We start from the raw sequence: 20,086 nt of genomic DNA on the forward strand, positions 1-20,086 counted from the left end.
TTCTAGAATTATCATTACCTAAACTCCTAGAGGGTCGGTACCTTGTGGAAAATCGTGCTTAGTTTTTGTTTTTGTTTTTCCCTTGAATTTCGTGGTAAGAAGCAGTCCCTTTCCCATCATTTTTCCACACAGGCCTATCATCCAATCATTTCAAGGTGGAATGCTTACAAAGAATTTGGCCATCCTCCCCAAACCCTGCTAGGTCTTAGGAAGCTGTGGGAGGGAGTGTAACTGGGAGGTGGACACATTTGGCCACATAGTTATTGTTTTAGTTTACTAGCAAACTTGTAATTCTTTCCTTGGCTTCTGACACTGCCTTCTCCTATCTCTCCTTGGCTTCTGACACTGCCTTCTCCTATCTCCATTCTTCTCTTGATTATTCTTTTTCACTGTGGTTTCCTGACTCAATTTCCTTCACCAGTTTCCTGAATATTAGTTTTTCCAGGATTTAATTCTTCATTCCTTCCTTTCTATATCTTTAACTCTTATAGAGTATTAGAAGAAAAAAATACATATGCTTTCTTGTTTTTCTTATTTTGTCTTTTGATGCCAGATTGAAAGGGCTTGGTATCATCATCACCTAAAAATGATCATTCCCATGCATCATTCAGAAAAGCTGGGGGTAATAGCATTTGTGATCCCTTGAAGCATTTTATTACACAATTAATTATCATAACACACACAGGCAAATAATATTCTCCCAACACATGACATGACAAAATAGTAAATACAATTGGCAGTGAGAATTAGGCCTGGTTTTCTTGATTCTGGACACATTCAACTCGAAAGTTAAAGTGACAATTTCACAATTATTAAGAAAATCATAGTCTGTATTAAGGATTCAGTATTTAATGATAGAATGGTTAGTTACCATGTATTGCAGAACTGTTTTATGAGACTTCTTACAAAATCAGTAATTATGTGCACAAATAATACCACTTCTGCCATGCAGTCCTGGGCTTGGAGGATCCAGAGCACTTAAATGGCATAGATATCTCTATTGAATAACTCAAAATAATTATTATAAGATGTTTAGTGATTAAAATTAAATTTTTGATAAATTAATAATGAGGCTATAGTAATTAGACTCTTGACCCAGGTTCTTTGGTGGGGCTAATGGAGGACTCTCGGAGGGCTCACGCAAAGGAGTACTTCCCAGGACTTCTGTTGCCAGTGTCCTTGTCCTCACGGTGAGAGATAGCCACCCCTGCCTCTGCAGGAGACCCTCCAACGCCAGCAGGAACCAGAACTTGATGAAGAAATGCAGATTCCAGAATCTTGGACAGAACATTTACAAGCCGTGTGGATGAAAGGCTCTTGGTGCTGCAGCCAGGAGTCAGTGCTGTGCCTCTGAGGTGGGAGAGCCAACTTCAGGACACTGGTCCACAAGAGACCTCCCAGTTCCACGTAATATGAAATGGCGAAAATCTCCCAGAGATCTCCATCTCAACACCCACACCCAGCTTCACTCAACGACCAGCAAGCTACAGTGCTGGACACCCTATGCCAAACAACTAGCAAGACAGGAACACACCCCACCCATTAGCAGAGAGGCTGCCTAAAATCATAATAAGTCCACAGACACCCCAAAACACACCACCAGACGTGGACCTGCCCACCAGAAAGACAAGATCCAGCCTCATCCACCAGAACACAGGCACTGGTCCCCTCCACCAGGAAGCCCACACAACCCACTGAACCAACCTTAGCCACTGGGGACAGACACCAAAAACAACGGGAACTACGAACCTGCAGCCTGCCAAAAGGAGACCCCAAACACAGTAAGATAAGCAAAATGAGAAGACAGAAAAACACAGCACATGAAGGAGGAAGGTAAAAACCCACCAGACCTAACAAATAAAGAGGAAATAGGCAGTCTGCCTGAAAAAGAATTCAGAATAATGATAGTAAAGATGATCCAAAATCTTGGAAATAGAATAGAGAAAATGCAAGAAACATTTAACAAGGACCTAGGAGAACTAAAGAGGAAACAAGCAACAATGAACAACACAATAAATGAAATTTAAAATACTCTAGAAGGGATCAATAGCAGAATAACTGAGACAGAAGAACGGATAAATGACCTAGAAGATAAAGTAGTGGAAATAACTACTGCAGAACAGAATAAAGAAAAAAGAATGAAAAGAACTGAGGACAGTCTCAGAGACCTCTAGGAAAACATTACATGCACCAACATTCGAATTATAGGGGTTCCAGAAGAAGAAGAGAAAAAGAAAGGGACTGAGAAAATATTTGAAGAAATTATAGTTGAAAACTTCCCTAATATGGGAAAGGAAATAGTTAATCAAGTCCAGGAAGCACAGAGAGTCCCATACAGGATAAATCCAAGGAGAAACATGCCAAGACACATATTAATCAAACTGTCAAAAATTAAATACAAAGAAAACATATTAAAAGCAGCAAGGGAAAAACAACAAATAACACACAAGGGAATCCTCATGAGGTTAACAGCTGATCTTTCAGCAGAAACTCTGCAAGCCAGAAGGGGCTGGCAGGACATATCTAAAGTGATGAAATGGAAAAACCTACAAACAACATTACTATACCCAGCAAGGATCTCATTCAGATTTGATAGAGAAATTAAACCTTTTATAGACAAGCAAAAGCTGAGAGAGTTCAGCACCACCAAACCAACTTTACAACAAATGCTTAAGGATCTTCTCTAGGCAAGAAACACAAGAGAAGGAAAAGACCTACGATAACAAACCCAAAAAATTAAGGAAATGGGAATAGGAACATACATATCGATAATTACCTTAAATGTAAATGGATTAAATGCTCCAACCAAAAGACACAGACTGGCTGAAAGGATACAAAAACAAGACCCATATATATGCTGTCTACAGGAGACCCACTTCAGACCTAGAGACACATACAGACTGAAAGTGAGGGGTTGGAAAAAGTTATTCCATGCAAATGGAAACCAAAAGAAAACTGGAGTAACAATTCTCATCAGACAAAATAGACTTTAAAATAAAGACTATTAGAAGAGACATAGAAGGACACTACATAATGATCAAGGGATCGATCCAATAAGAAGAGAGAACAATTGTAAATATTTATGCACCCAACATAGGAGCACCTCAATACATAAGGCAAATACTAACAGCCATAAAAGGGGAAATTGACAGTAACACATTCATAGTAGGGGACTTTAACACCCCACTTTCACCAATGCACAGATCATCCAAAATGAAAAAGGGGAACACAAGCTTTAAATGATACATTAAACAAGATGGACTTAATTGATATTTATAGGACATTCCATCCAAAAACAACAGAATACACATTTTTCTCAAGTGCTCATGGAACATTCTCCGGGATAGATCATATCTTGGGTCACAAATCAAGCCTTGGTAAATTTAAGAAAATTGAAATTGTATCAAGTATCTTTTCCGACCACAACGCTATGAGACTCGATATCAATCACAGGAGAAGATCTGTAAAAAATACAAACACATGGAGGCTAAACAATACACTACTTAATAACCAAGTGATCACTGAAGAAATCAAAGAGGAAATCAAAAAATACCTAGAAACAAATGACAATGGAGACTTGACGACCCAAAACCTATGGGATGCAGCAAAAGCAGTTCTAAGAGGGAAGTTTATAGCAATAAAATCCTACCTTAAGAAACAGGAAACATCTTGAATAAACAACCTAATCTTGCACCTGAAGCAATTAGAGAAAGAAGAACAAAAAAACCCCAAATTTAGCAGAAGGAAAGAAATCATAAAGGTCAGATCAGAAATAAATGAAAAAGAAATGAAGGAAACGATAGCAAAGCTCAGTGAAACTAAAAGCTGGTTCTTTGAGAAGATAAACAAAATTGATAAACCATTAGCCAGACTCATCAAGAGAAAAAGGGAGAAGACTCAAATCAATAAAATTAGAAATGAAAAAGGAGAAGTAACAACTGACACTGCAGAAATACAAAAGATCATGAGAGATTACTACAAGCAACTCTATGCCAATAAAATGGACAACCTGGAAGAAATGGACAAATTCTTAGAAAGGCACAACCTGCCAAGACTGAATCAGGAAGAAATAGAAAATATGAACAGACCAATCACAAGCACTGTAATTGAAGCAGTGATTAAAAATCTTCCAACAAACAAAAGCCCAGGACCAGATGGCTTCACAGGTGAATTCCATCAAACATTTAGAGAAGAGCTAACACCTATCCTTCTCAAACTCTTCCAAAATATAGCAGAGGGAGGAACACTCCCAAATTCATTCTATGAGGCCACCATCACCCTGATACCAAAACCAGACAAGGATGTCACAAAGAAAGAAAACTACAGGCCAATATCACTGATGAACATAGATGCAAAAATCCTCAACAAAATACTAGCAAACAGAATCCAACAGCACATTAAAAGGATCATACACCATGATCAAGTGGGATTTATTCCAGGAATGCAAGATTTCTTCAATATACGCAAATCAATCGATGTGATAAACCATATTAACAAATTGAAGGAGAAAAACCATATGATCATCTCAATAGATGCAGAGAAAGCTTTTGACAAAATTCAGCACCCATTTATGATAAAAACCCTGCAGAAAGTAGGCATAGAGGGAACTTTCCTCAACATAATAAAGGCCATATATGACAAACCCACAGCCAACATCGTCCTCAATGGTGAAAAACTGAAAGAATTTCCACTAAGATCAGGAATAAGACAAGGTTGCCCACTCTCACCACTATTATTCAACATAGTTTTGCAAGTTTTAGCCACAGCAATCAGAGAAGAAAAGGAAATAAAAGGAATCCAAATCGGAAAAGAAGAAGTAAAGCTGTCACTGTTTGCAGATTACGATACTATACATAGAGAATCCTAAAGATGCTACCAGAAAACTACTAGAGCTAATCAATGAATTTGGTAAAGTAGCAGGATACAAAATTAATGCACAGAAATCTCTGGCATTCCTATACACTAATGATGAAAAATCTGAAAGTGAAATCAAGAAAACACTCCCATTTACCATTGCAACAAAATGTATAAAATATGTAAGAATAAACCTACCTAAGGAGACAAAAGACCTGTATGCAGAAAATTATAAGACACTGTTGAAAGAAATTGAAGATGATACTAATAGATGGCGAGATATACCATGTTCTTGGATTGGAAGAATCAACATTGTGAAAATGACTCTACTACCCAAAGCAATCTACAGATTCAATGCAATCCCTATCAAACTACCACTGGCATTTGTCACAGAACTAGAACAAAAAATTCCACAATTTGTATGGAAACACAAAAGACCCCGAATAGCCAAAGCAATCCTGAGAAAGAAAAGCGGAGCTGGAGGAATCAGGCTCCCTGACTTCAGACTATACTACAAAGCTACAGTAATCAAGACAGTATGGTACTGGCACAAAAACAGAAAGATAGATCAATGGGACAGGATAGAAAGCCCAGAGATATACCCATGCACATATGGTCACCTTATCTTTGATAAAGGAGGCAGGAATATACAGTGGAGAAAGGACAGCCTCTTCAATAAGTGGTGCTGGGAAAACTGGACAGGTACATGTAAAAGTATGAGATTAGATCACTCCCTAACACCATACACAAAAATAAGCTCAAAATGGATTAAACACCTAAATGTAAGGCCAGACACTATCCAACTCTTAGAGGAAAACATAGGCAGAACACTCTATGACATAAATCACAGCAAGATCCTTTTTGACCCACCTCCTAGAGAAATGGAAATAAAAACAAAAATAAACAAATGGGACCTAATGAAACTTCAAAGCTTTTGCACAGCAAAGGAAACCCTAACCAAGACCAAAAGACAACCCTCAGAATGGGAGAAAATATTTGCAAATGAAGCAACTGACAAAGGATTAATCTCCAAAATTTACAAGCAGCTCATGCAGCTCAGTAACAGAAAAACAAACAACCCAATCCAAAAATGGGCAGAAGACCTAAATAGACATTTCTCCAAAGAAGATATACACACTGCCGACAAACACATGAAAGAATGCTCAGCATCATTAATCATTAGAGAAATGCAAATCAAAACTACATTGAGATATCATCTCACACCGGTCAGAACTGCCATCATCAGAAAATCTAGAAACAATATATGCTGGAGAGGGTGTGGAGAAAAGGGAACACTTTTGCACTGCTGGTGGGAATGTGAATTGGTACATCCACTATGGAGAACAGTATGGAGGTTCCTTAAAAAACTGCAAATAGAACTACCATATGACCCAGCAATCCCACTACTGGGCATATATCCTGAGAAAACCATAATTCAAAAAGAGTCATGTAACAAAATGTTCATTGCAGCTCTATTTACAATAGCCAGAAGATGGAAACAACCTAAGTGTCCATCATCGGATGAATGGATACAGAAGAAGTGGCACATATATACAATGGAATATTACTCAGCCATAAAAAGAAACGAATTTGAGCTATTTGTAATGAGGTGGATGGACCTAGAGTCTGTCATACAGAGTGAAGTAAGTCAGAAAGAGAATGACAAATACCGTATGCTAACACATATATATGGAATTTAAGAAAAAAAAATGTCATGAAGAACCTAGGGGTAAGACAGGAATAAGGACACAGACCTACTAGAGAATAGGCTTGAGGATTTGGGGAGGGGGAAGGATAAGCTGTGACAAAGTGAGAGAGTGGCATGGACATATATACACTACCAAACGTAAAATAGATAGCTAGTGGGAAGCAGCTGCATAGCACAGGGAGATCAGCTCGGTGCTTTGTGACCATCTAGAGGGGTGGGATAGGGAGGGTGGGAGGGAGGGAGACGCAAGTGGGAAGAGATATGGGAACATATGTATATGTATAACTGATTCACTTTGTTATACAGCAGAAACTAACACAACGTTGTCAAGCAATTATACTCCAATAAAGATGTTAAAAAAAAAGAATTATGAGGACAGGGTCTTCTCAGGGAATTATAATAAAATATTAGAGTTGGAAGGGCTCTTACTTCGCCACCTTTATTTAGCAGAAGTAAAGGAACACTGATAATAGACAAGGTGGTTGTGAGGAACACCTAGCATGAGAAGTCAGGGCGACCCCACGTGCTTTGACTGCCGGGAGCAGGCGGGTGCGCCGCTGCGCGCTGTGCCGCTGAGCTCTCCGCCTTCGGAATGCCGTCACCTCTGGCTTGGAGGCTGAAGGACTGGCTGCTGAGTTGTCACTAGCTATCGGCCTGAGGCCTCGGGTCCTCAGCCCCCCGCCACCGCAGCCTCCTCCACTCATACCCCAAGCTCACTGTCCAGAGCCTTCACTGTGATTGCTTTATGGCTTTGGGAAAAGTTGGCTTCCCATATTTCCTTTAAATTTTGGAACTCTTCTGTCTAACCCCATCACTTACATTTATTAGTTGGCATTCTTCTATAAGGGAGAGCATTTCCTTCTCCCCTATATACTTATTCATTCATTTATTTATTTATAGCAATATGAATTCATGAATTCTTATTCTGTGGCTTAAAATCCCTTCTTAGTTATTTTGAAATGTTTAGTCATAATGTACCACGTCCAGTAATTCAGTAGAATTCTAGTTCTGTTCAACTGCTCTTTAAAAAAAAAAATCCGTTATACAATGTGAATTGTTAAGTTACTTTATAGCTTCAAAAGTAATATTTGGGGGCGTGTGTTTGCAAAGAGCCCACTTTGGGCCTTTGGCGACATCCTAGGAGTGGTAGACCTCTGCCATCGGCCGGTGGCCTGCATCACAGGCTGCGCTGTTTAGTCTGCCAGCCTCCGGGATGCCAGCCCCGCGATGAGTCGGCGGCGGCGGGCACCTCCCTCCTGGAACCGCGCTGGGGGCGGGCGAAGGGGGCGGGGAGCGGCCAGCGTCGCGTCCTGGGGCCGCCCCGCCGCCTCCCTCTCTGCGGGCTGGGCTTGAGGCTCCAAACGGAAACAGAGAGGGCCGAGCCCAACCGGGAATGCAAACATCCCCCAAACCCCGCTGAAGTCTCTGGGCCCGGAAGCCGGACGCGGAGTGAGTACTGATTTCGTCTGCTTCCCAGGCGGGCAGCCCGCGCTGCCTTCGCGCCGGCCCTGCGCGTCCCAGGCTCGGACCCTGCCACGGCTCCCAGACTTGGACGTGCGCTCTTACCCGTCTATTGCCCTTGAGAATCCATTTCCTTCCAAACGGATTCTAAGTTCACTTGTGTTACTAGTCAACCCCTCCTCCCTGTCGGCGCCACTGTTGCTGGCTTCTGGGCTGGGAATGTGTCTGGTGATCGTACACGGTAGGGTTGCAAAACCAGGAGTTTGTGTGATCCGGAGAAAATGCTGAAAGAAGGAAAGCAGGAGCTCTGTCGATTTGGTTTGGCACTTTTATCTCTAGGGTTAGACCCAATCTTCTCCCCGAGCCCTGCCCCCTCCACTGTGATGACCTCCGTTTTAGAGAATGCCGCCTCACTGTGTATAACCTCTCCGTTTACCTGATACATGCTGGGTGTGGTGTGGCAAATGTGACATGTTTTGGTTCTATTTCCTTGAACACAGCCTGAGACTGTGGTCGGATGACATCACTGAGGGGTACTTTGTACCTGTATTTCAAGAATGGAAATGTTTTCATGGAGATTTGACGATCTTTTATGTATTGTTAGGGTCCTAGCATTCCTCAGTTATAAACGGGTAAGAGGCAAGTTCTTTATACCCATTTTACAGCTGAGAAAACGAGTCAGAGTTTAAGAAGCTTCCTTAAAGGGCTGGACCTTAGGGCCTCTGACGAGCCCTCTAGGAACCCACCTATACCTACATCAGAGGAAGGGAAGTGCTTAATCAGCAGCTCTGGAAAGTTCCTGATATATGAGATGTTTCTAGAGAGAAAACCTCTGCATTGCAGCGAAGCTCAATAAGGAGTGGCATCTAGTTCAAAAGGGTAAAGTTTATTTTCTAATGAGTAATTTAAAGAGTGCCTCTTCCTGACATTTTGTTTGTGGGCACTGAATTTAACTTTTGCACACTGATTTTTCAGTATCTAAAGGATATTTGTCGCTGGGAATGCTGCCTGGCTTCTAGGAGACAGTATAAGATTAAAACAAAGTAGTGACATTTAGCAAAATCATGCCGAACTAGCAAAGGCCGTATCTGCTGACTGATGGAGAAGGGCTAGGTGGCCAATAGCAATGACGATGGAGTGGGAATCCTGGTGCATGCAGCAAGGACCCTTGGTGACTATTACAAAAAAGTGAGCTTCACAGACTGCATGACAGTGTTTATGAAGCAGTGCATTCAAGTGTAAATGTTGGTTATGGTTCAGTTCACATGCTTTGAGAGAGGATTCCCACTGCAGAGAGGAGTTGATTATAGTACAGTATTAGTGGTAGGTTCAGTTTCTTGATGGTTCCATGAATTGGCTGAGTATAATTCTTCTCTCACAATGAAAATTTAAAAGGTATCATGTGAAATAGCAGTTTGAAAGAATGAAACAAACAAAATTAAGAAAACATGAGGAATTAATTTGAACTAACTTTTTAAAATCAGTCAAATATTTGTGTTCCTATTCATTGTTTATAATAACAATTATATCTTTAATGCATCACCAATTCTTAGGTAGGACTATTTACTTTTCCCAAAATATGAACCATCTAATTGTTTAGTCCTGTTTAAATAAAAAGCCCACAGCCTATGTTCTCCTGTATACATAGATGTCTTTGTATCTTTTCTTTCATTATACCTCAGAGTGCCCTCATTTTGAAGACTATAGGAATCTGGAATATGTGTTTTAGCATCAATGTGTCTGGCCTCATAAAGAGGAACATATTTTATCCTATAATTTTTGATACATTGAATTAATAATCTGCATACTGGGAAAGTACAATGGGTCTTCAAAAACAATTGTGTTTTATTTTTTTCTCTGTGAATAGCTTTTAACTTAAAAATGTCAGCTACCCAGTGTTTCTCAACAGAGTTCTAATGGCATTTGGGTTGATGATTCTTAGTTGGGCAGGGCTGTCTTGTTCCCACTGAATGCCAGAGCATGACAAAAACACTGTCTCTCACACGTCTTAAAATACCCTTTAGTTGGGTGCTACTTCCCCTTAAGAACAATTGGTACACTATTTTTATGGTAAGCCATATAAATAATTACTCAGTCCCATTATTTCCAATTTTTAAGGCACTTTACAGTATCCCTTAAGACATGTTGACTTCTGAGCAACATGACTTCCGTATATTGACTTCCGTTGACTTCTGTATATTTGGACGTTGGAGATTTGGGTGGAGTCTATGTGTAATCCTATTGCTAGTAAAGTGTCACTCTTACCCTTGTGCCCTTCTGTCCACATTAGGCAATAATAATAAATTATTAGCAAGTGACTTTAATAGGTTTCAGAAAAAAGAACAGATCAGTACAATCTGTATTAGATCTGAGTATTAATAGTTATAGCTACATTTACTGATGATTACTGGGTTCTAGGCATATGTTGAACACTTTACATGATGTGATGATGATGCAGTGATGAAGTAGATACCCTTATTATGCCCATTTTTCAGATTAAGAGCCTGATCTCTTAACCATTGCACTGTATTGTTTCTCAGGACATGTTGAACAACTCTCCATAAAATACTTTCCAAAAAATGAGTTTTAGTGGGTGAAGTTAACACACACTAAAGTCTCGTTTGGTTACATAGTCTCATTTGGCTACCTTTGGTTACCTCTGATTACCTTTGTTCTTAGAATACCAGCTTTTCACTATACTGGGAGCCCTTTGAAGACAGAATCCACATCTTTGGACCCCCATCGCATCTACCATGGTGCCTTCCACATAGTAATTTCTCAATAAATATTTATTGAATTGAAAAAGAATATTGGTTTTATCTTAATATGAACAGAGCCTTAAGATACCACTGCACTAGTTTAGAAATTTTTCCTAGGTAGGCAGAAAAAGTAAAATAATATTCATTTTTGTTCTCTAGAATTTATAAGTAGAGTTTTTAGAACTTAACATCTGTTTGTCCTTTAGCTAAAGATTAAGGAGTAGATAATCAAATTATCAGTAATGAACTCTTTTCTTATTAACTTCTACAATGGCCAGACATGGTGCTAGGAATACAGAAGTGAAGTATGGTCCATATAACAAATATAAAGACACAGTGTAAAAAGTGCTAAAAATCATTGCTATCAAGGTGCTATGAAAGCACAGTGGAAGGTTGAGGGAAGGGGGCTGAGGTTAAGCTTGGCCCTGTTTTTCTGGGAATAAACATTAGGAATGTTAACATTATAAACATTAGGAATATGAGTCCCTTAAAGCAGACCTGCAACCAGTCAGTTGGATGCAGGACTCTTCAGAGGTCTGAACACATCCAACTTCCCAAGCGTTGGCTCTCCTCCTTCAGTATTTTCTTAATCCCAGCTTTCCAGACTTGCCCTTAACTACGAGTACCATGGTCTCCCCCAGTACCATGGTCTCCCCCTGTATACTTTTCTGTGTGCTGTTATGTAGGACAGAGAGTTCTGATTCATTCTAGGGCTCTCTTATGAGATGTTCTTGACAACTGTCCCTTGTAGACAGACTGGATTTCCATCCGCTGTCAACTATACCTGAGGTTTCCATTTGTCCTGCACTCTACACAGTTGAACTGGAGACCCCACAGCTGACTGAGTCTGTGTTGTCCGTCTTCCAAGCCAGCTTTGAGGGTGACAAGTTTCCGCTGCTCATCTTCCTGTTTCTTTCTTCACCACCCAACCTAAGGTGCAGGGGAGGACAGACAAGCGCGTCAACAGAATAACCTGCCCCTGGATTCCAGACACTTAGCTCTAAGGACACATTGTCTCAATTTAGTTTCTTATTTCGCATTTGGCATCTGCCTCGCCGTGGGTACATATCCTTAGCGAGACAAGGAGAACCTCAGATGCCTATCTACTCACCTATTATCTTTTTTACTGACTCCTTCCCCAGGAATAATTGGCATACATTAGTTACAAAGGTACTGCTTGGCCCGTTTTGTTGGTAGTGTTTATTTCTTTTCCCACAGATCCCTTTGCAACACTTAAAAAAAAAAAACAACTAACACTAGTTGTTTTAGTTTTATTTGGGAGGATTTCTTATACGTTGGAAAGAGGATTTGGGTCTGCTTTTACTGATTAACCAAGTTAACTTTGGTAAACAGTTTTTTGTTTTTTTTACATATTGCCAACACGCTTATAATTATCCTCAGTTTTCCAGGCCCCATGGTACATACTGATCCTAATGGCTAAGATATGGGTGAGTGGTGATGACGCTGTGGCTTGTCGTCATCAGAGTCCTGGAATAGAAGGTGTTTCCCAGTGAGTCCTGCCGAGGGACTACTGAGGAATGAGGAAGCTGACTGTAATCAAAGCAAGGCTTCCTTAATCGCACAGAGCTGTGCTTTAACAGTTGGGGGTCTCTTTAGAAAAGAGAAGTTTCTTGGTTCTCAAATAGAAAATGCAGGCCAGTAGGATAATTCCAGACTAATCCATGGCCCTGGGGCTCTCCCGATCCTTGTCCTGGGGATGTACTGCACCCCCTTGGAATGCTCTAATTCAGTGTTTCATGATATGTAGTCTGGAGAGCATCTGCGTCAAATTCACCTGGGATACTTATTTAAAAATGGAGATTTCCCAAGCCCCATCTCAGACTTACCCAATCAGGATCACTGAGGAATCTATGCCTTAATAAGCTCTCGAGGTAAATCCTTACACCTGTTAAAATTTGATGAGCACTGCTCTAAGAAGTGAGTTGAGCTAGCCAGAGCCTATCTGTGGGCAGTCGTCTTCCGACCTTAGCAATGCAGTGAAATCTTGGTGAGAGCTGTAGCTGTTCACAGGGGCTGAGACTTTTGAATCATACTGAGGGGCCCCCATGAACTGGCGTGATTGATGTTTATGGCCCTCTTTTGGAGCCCAAGAAAGGGCCTGGACCACTCCCATTTCACTCAAAGTTGCTATAAGAGATTGAGCCCGTTTAGTGTGCAGGCATACTCTTTGGACTCTATAATGGATTAAGGTCCCCTGCACAAGTGACCTCAGTATAAAGACCTAGATGAGACCTTGACGCCTCCAGAGATGCCCAGAATAGAGGTGTTGCGGGAGAACACTGTTCCTACAGAGAAACCAGGGGCTTAGTCTCCTGCATATTGTTTCTTTATTAGCTGTACTAAGGGTGGCCAGACAAAGGAGCAAAGAATAAAATTATTTGTATGTTTTTCAGTTGTATAAGCCTTTTCTGTTTCCTCCTTATCATGAAAATAGGAAATTGTGTTTATATCCAACAGGGCAAATAAGATCCTCATCTAATGCCATTACCATGGCTTATCATCATCAGAGTCCTAGAATATAAATATCCTCATGCTTTTAGACACGCATCTTTTCATAATATTTTATTTACAAAGATGTATCAGGTTCAGAGGCCTTGGTCTACAGCAGGGAATTGAAACTTGTTGCCAGAATTTTCATCTTCCAGAGTTCTCCACTTCTCTTTCATATTCACCATCTCTTGATTTATCTCTTTATTTAATTAATGTTTTAATGTTAAATTTTATACAGTATTGCTTTGTGTCTGGAACAGAAGGGGGCTCTTGAATCAGAATTCAGATTAATTTTATTAAGCCTGCACAATGTATTTAAAATGTTTGAAAGCCTTTAGATGAGGAACACATGTTCTATTTTGTCATGAGGCCTCCTACTCCCTCTTCATACTGGCCTGATACACTCATTCACATCCCCCAACGTATATTTTCATTTGAGTTTTAGACTCCTGATTTACAGAGATAGGCAAATATTATTTTTCTGAAAACTCAATAAATATTTTGAAAATCGCACTTTTTTTTTTTCTTAAATCCTTGCAACTGAGCTATATACTAGATGTGTGGATGTGTATAGCATTAAGAGTTTCTCTAGTGGTCCAGAATATCTGCCTATAAAATGACAGCACTGTTGGGCTTGGTGATGTCTACAGCGTTCTATATTTTTCTGTTGTAAGAAAAGTGTGCACTACAGGCATAATCGCAAGTATCAGGTGTCCTCAGGGTTTAGGGTCATGAGACTGGAGAAGACAGATATTCTTGGGGTATTGCAGGACTCTATTTTTAGGGAACATATAGGCTCTTTAGTAACCTGGGCTGGCAGTATCAGCACTAAAAATCTTTATTTCAAAACCAGCTGGAGGGCTTCCCTGGTGGAGCAGTGGTTGGGAGTCCGCCTGCCGATGCAGGGGACATGGGTTCTTGCCCCGGTCCGGGAAGATCCCGCATGCCGCGGAGCGGCTGGGCCCGTGAGCCATGGCCGCTGAGCCTGCGCGTCCGGAGCCTGTGCTCCGCAGCGGGAGAGGCCACAGCAGTGAAAGGCCCGCGTACCGCAAAAAAAACCACAAAAAGACAAACAAAAAAAACAGCTGGAAAGTACTTTTGAAAAGTAACATTGTGAATCTATCCTATTATCTAATGCATTCTAGTACCTTCCTTTTGACCAAATGAAAGCAGGAAGAGGCTGTTTGTCATCAGAAGGAAAGTGCCAGTGGATAACAATAGACCGTAGAAAAGAGTGGTCATTTCACCCACCCCCTATAAAGCCATCTTGTTTAAAACAACCTAAAGCAGTCATTCTCCATGTAAAGGAGTTTGAGAATCACTTGGGGGGGGGAGGGCTTACAGCTTTTTAAGCTGTAATCCTTGCTCCCTCTTCCTCCTGCCCTTTCCCTTTTGTAAGTTTCTAAGTGTCCATTGCTGCCCTCCCCTGATCCCCACACACTGGCTATGAGTGATTCTGGTCCTGGGCCCAAAACCACTGAGCTAAGGTGTTAATGCTCGGCCAGTCACATTGTGCAATAGCTTGGCATAACATTCGTTGCCTGGAATCATTATATACAATTTTAGTATAAAATAATTAAATATCTATGAATATTTAATTAAATATTAATTAAATGTGTATGAATATCCTGCATATTTTGCATATAGTTTCACTGATTAGAATTAGTGATCATTTTTTCCGCCAGCAATATTATAAAATTACATCATCTTCCATGTGATGGAATCTAATCTTGAGTTTTAAATCAATTAATTAGTTAATTATTAATTGTTTGGAATTTTAGCCACAAAGGATCCACGTTGCTAAGAAACAATGTACCCCCTTGCTGAATATCTAGAGATTAACAAGGAAAGGCTAACTTCTTTTGGTTGTTGAGTTTGAGCCCTCCCTTGGTTTTGAGAATCTTTTTAATTATTGTGGTAATGGGTGCTGAATTATTCTCAATGTTCTTGTGATAGACCAGGATTCCTAGCCTAGCAAAAGAGAATTGTTTCCTTCTCCAGTCCTCTGACAATCATATTCTTGCACCTCTTCACATGTTTCCAAAGACTGAATGTGATGAACACTGATCTACATATTTGCAATTAAAATCTTGGCAAAATACCCCGATTGATTTCCAGTTGAACCAGTGATAAACCATATACCATATCTTTTCCGCTTGTGTATAACTTCTCCACCTTCTCCTACTGATCAATGAACTGAAGATTTGGTTACTATTCAAAATGGAAAGACAACCAATAGGAAACAAAAGACGTTCTAGCTAGTTCTGATAATCTGAAAATAATTCTGGAAAGCTGTAGGAGAGGGGTTAGGTCCAGCAGTATGTATGTAGTTTGGAGAAGCTCTCCAGGATCTAGATAAATGAAAATAAGTGGAAAGAAGAAAAAGAAACCAACCATTCATTAATTTGTTAAACAACTACTATGCTAAGTGATTTACATAGGATTTCATGTAATCCTCTTAAGAGTTGCATATTTTGCAAATGGGTAAGTGGGTATTAGGACAATTTTTAAAATGAGAAGACTAAGGCCCAGAGAAATTAAATAACTTACCCTGGGTCACACAGATAGCAAGATTCTATTCGATTCTATTGCTCTTTTCAGTAGACCAGTCTTATAAAATCCTAGACTCAGTAGTTTATATCCAGGCAGTTTAAATAACCAAGAGAGGAATTTGTATCTAAATTCAAAAAGCACTATAAATTAATATTGTGCCCTCTATTATTATGCTCAATATCTTAATGCTGTTGAAATTCTCTCTGATGAATGAAATTTCCTGCTTCTGTGAAAGAGAGCATTGTACACTGATTGGAATTAGCAAATAAGAGTTTTGTTGACAGAGTTTCTTTAGATGTCTTAATAAGCAGTAGAGAAGGGATGAATTAGACACCTTTGAATACGGTGAAATTTTTAAAAAGCAGGATTAAATTACATAGCAAAAAACTCCCTTATCGTGTAGGAATACAGTTGCTTAGACGGAAGGATAAGCTGCACTGTTCATATTTTTACATCAAGTTCAAATGAAGCCTATTTTAAAATCAGTTCTCCTATTGAATTTTTATTTTAGGTGAAAGTGGGATGAAATGTGGTAGAAGATATTATGATTATTTCCACTTTACAGATGAGGAAACAGGCGCAGAGCAGTTAGGGAATTTGCTCAAGGTCATATAGCTGGTAGCAGAGCTGGAATTCAAACTCAAGTGGTCTGGCTCCACAGCCATTCTCCTAACTACGTAACATCACCTCTTTAACATTTGCAAAGATTAAGCTTGCTGTTAGTGTACATTTGTGAATTTGTTTTTCCTATGTGTTTTCCAGAACGACGTTTTATTGCACCCCACATTTTCATTTTGGTTATTCGGAAAGCATCTTGGAGAAGGGAACTTTGTAATAATTCCTGTCATTTAAGCCTTCTTATTAAGAGCATGCTTCACTGAGAAGCCAGCTGCAAGAACAGTCACGTGACAGGCTCATCTCTCAGCCGCCACACAATGGCTGTATGCCAGTATTTCCTCGTACGTGCCCTCTCAGTTGCGTTGAGACACTTTGAGTCTGTCATCCCTGTAGAGACGGAGGCTGGCAGTTGGTCTTATAACACAACGACCCATAAAACTTCTCATTTCTCTCACACTCTGTTAGGTCTGTGCCTAAGGAATGAATTTGAAAGCACTGTGGAAACCAAGCTGAAAGGCTCTGAGGCAACTGTTCAGCAGAGCTCAGAAGTTTTTATTCTTATACAATAATCATATCATCAGTAACCATGTATGCTTTAGATGAGCTCATAACCTTTTAGGATAAACAAACCATGCATTTCAATCCAAAAAAAATTCTTAATGTAAAATAGTGTTGCCCTTTGTCTTTAAGATAAACAACATGCGTGTGTAACTTCTCAAAGCAGTCAGTGGTCACCACAGAAGTGCTCCACCATTCTGAGACTGAGGAGAACTTTTGAGGTTGTTGATATTTGTAAAATAATACAGATCACTTTTGTTTCCTGACTTACCATGTGCCAGGCCTTATAAACACACCCTCATTAAATCCTCACTACCATCTTATGAGGTAGGTGTCAACTTTATACCCATTTAACAAATAAAAAACACAGGTTTGGAAAGGTTAAGCAGCTTGCTTGAAGTTGCACAGCTGGAATGAGACCCCAGGTCCATGGGACTCCAGAGGCTAAACTCCCATGTTTCCCATTTGAACATCTATCATTGGGTACATTATTTAATAAGCTTTACATATTTATAGCATATCATATTAGAGTTGCAGAACAACAGAGTTCGCAAGCCTGACAGTTTACAGATGAGGAAACTGTGTTCTAGAGAGGTTAAGGCTTAAGTTCAAAGAGCTTGTCATGGGCTGTCTTCCTCATTGTTCATTATATCGCTTCTAATCTGCTGAAACTGCGTGACTCACAGGCTTAAGAAGATCCTAGATGCACAAACCTTTACTAGGGGAGGGGCCACAAGAGGAAAGTAGGCTGTCTTTTCTGGGTCTAACTTCTCTGCTTTGTCTTGGGCAGCCAAATTCAGACATAGCTGGAATTATTTCATGCATCAAGAAAAGCAACCAGAATCCCTAGAGGCATGGACGCAAGTTAAAAAATAAATAAAAGCTGCGTTTCTACTCTTTGATGACTAATCCAGGCTGCGTGCCTTGCTCTCTTCCTTGCTTACAAAATAATCATCCCGGGGCAGAGAGGGGGAAAGGGGGAAAAGTGGAGTTCACAAAGCAATGAAAATGAAACAGTTGTTTTATAGTACTGGAAGTTCAGCTTCATGCGTTTTGTGGATTTTTTCTAAGCACTTGGGGTGGTCCTGTGTTAGACCTCATAATCAGGCACTCACAAGGTGTGGCCAAATGTTCTAAGGTCTCTCTGGCTCTTGGATTGCCATCACAGATCAACTGTGGTTACTGTCCCAGTTGCCAGGCAACATATGGATGTTTATTTTGAGGTCTGCCCACAGGGTTGCATCAGAAACCAAAGCTGCCGTGTGCTCTCCACTTCCCAGAGCAAGTAGAGCTCAGGCATTCTATTTTTATCGTAATATATTATTAAGATAATATATCTTAATATATTTTAATTATATTTAATTAAGATAATTAAATGTATTTTAAAATATATTTTAATATATTTAACTCTTTAATGTAATATATTTAAATATATTTATTTTTATATTATTTTAAGATAGTTCATGAATGTATAGCATACTCAGTTGAGATAGAATCATACTCTGTTCCCCCAGGCAGTGTTCAGTTTGCCTCATTTTGCCATGTTCTACTTCATCCAACCGGTTGTACTCTGGTCTGATTATCTCTGGTACTTTCCCACCTCGAAGTCTTGCTCAATCTGTTCTGCTCACCTGGAATGACTACCCCATCTCGGGCTCCAACTCCATGTTTTGTAAAACTAAAGTCTTTTATTTTACTTTTTGAAAGTAAGGGAGTCAACTTGTTACAGCAAAAAGTTCGTGGGCATTATCGTCAATGTCTGTGTTCAGATCCACGCTCTACAACTTCTTAACTGTGAGATCTTAGATAAGTTACCTAACTTCTCTGAGCCTCAGTTTTCTCATTTATAAAATGCAGATAATAATGATTAGGTCCTAGGATTTTATAAAGATATATTGAAATCAGATGCCCAAAGCCCCTGCCACAGTTCCTGGCATATGGAAGATTCTATTAGTCCTCACCTACCTCCCCATCACACTGCAATTAATACTAAGTAAATTGTTCCCATCTCTGTGAAGTTTTTCCTAGCCATCTTCAAACCCACACCTCAGAAATAGTCTCCCTCTTCTGATCTCTTATAACTTCATATTGTACTTAAGATCCTATCGCAATTGACCTGCTCTTATATTACATACATGCTGAGATGTAAGTTGGTGCCCTGATTAGATCTGCTGGCACAAAGCCATGTTCTCCCGGAAAGAGATGGCTCAACTTCATTCATAGATGACCCATTTCATCAGTATCACGTTTTCTGTTACGATTAAATACTATACTTTGTTAGGTGACTGAGTTGCAGTTCTCTTTAGAAGCACCATTATTATGTTAAATAATTAAAGGCATTGCAAGACAAGACGGTATGTCATGGTGTGACTGCGTGGCAAACAATAGAAAGAGCTAAACATCTGAATATTCATCTCCTAAGGTGAATAATCCATCACCGTGAACCTGTTCTCACTGGGTCCATGAATGGTGTTTGTAAAGAACGCCAGTGCTTTTTTTAGAAAGACCCTCATTAGCCGTCTATTGTTTGTTCCAGGTGTCTTACAGGAAGCAGCTCAGGGATTTTTTTGTGTATATGCGTTTTTTTAAAGTTATACAAGTACTGGGTAATGACAATAAAGATGTAAAAGACTAGATATTTATGTTTTCCTAACCAGTTTTCTGACCTGTGCTTTGGACAAAATTTCTGATGATTGAATAAAACTCGTATAATGTTGCTTTTGAGCCATCAGATAATACTCATGTTTATTCATGTACAAATGTATACATTTATTTATTTAACACATACTTATTAAGCAACTACTGTGTGCGATGCTTGGGTGCCTGCAGCAGCTGAGACAGGCATGGTCCCTGCCCTCATGGAGTTCAGGTTTGGGTCTGTCTGACAGATCCTGTGAAGAAAGAACTTTAAAAAAACCCCATGATTTCTTTTCTTTCATTTTTGGGATATGTTATTAAGGTAAGAATCTCATTATGGTTCAGAAGCAAATTATACATTTCTCTCTTGTGCATCTAGCAGAGTTAACTTTAAAAGTTAAAAATCAGTTAAGTTGATTTTGATTTG

At 39.8% G+C, this 20,086-nt stretch overlaps 1 protein-coding gene across 13 annotated transcripts in view; it reads left to right on the forward strand.

Moving 5' to 3' along the window:
- CAST (calpastatin) overlaps window positions 1-20,086 on the forward strand; it is a 125,474-nt gene that overhangs the window by 36,427 nt on the left and 68,961 nt on the right. For 2 of the 13 annotated variants that reach the window (XM_082650629.1, XM_082650619.1), the window contains exon 1: window positions 7,866-8,011. The exons of the other annotated variants lie outside the window; for them this stretch is intronic. The gene's annotated coding sequence lies outside the window, so the exon portion shown is untranslated. Of the gene's footprint in view, window positions 1-7,865; window positions 8,012-20,086 lie in introns of those variants that run through there. 13 annotated transcript variants of the gene reach the window in all.

This window comes from Grampus griseus, assembly GCF_964374135.1.
Source record: "Grampus griseus genome assembly, chromosome: 3".
Lineage (NCBI taxonomy): Eukaryota > Metazoa > Chordata > Mammalia > Artiodactyla > Delphinidae > Grampus > Grampus griseus.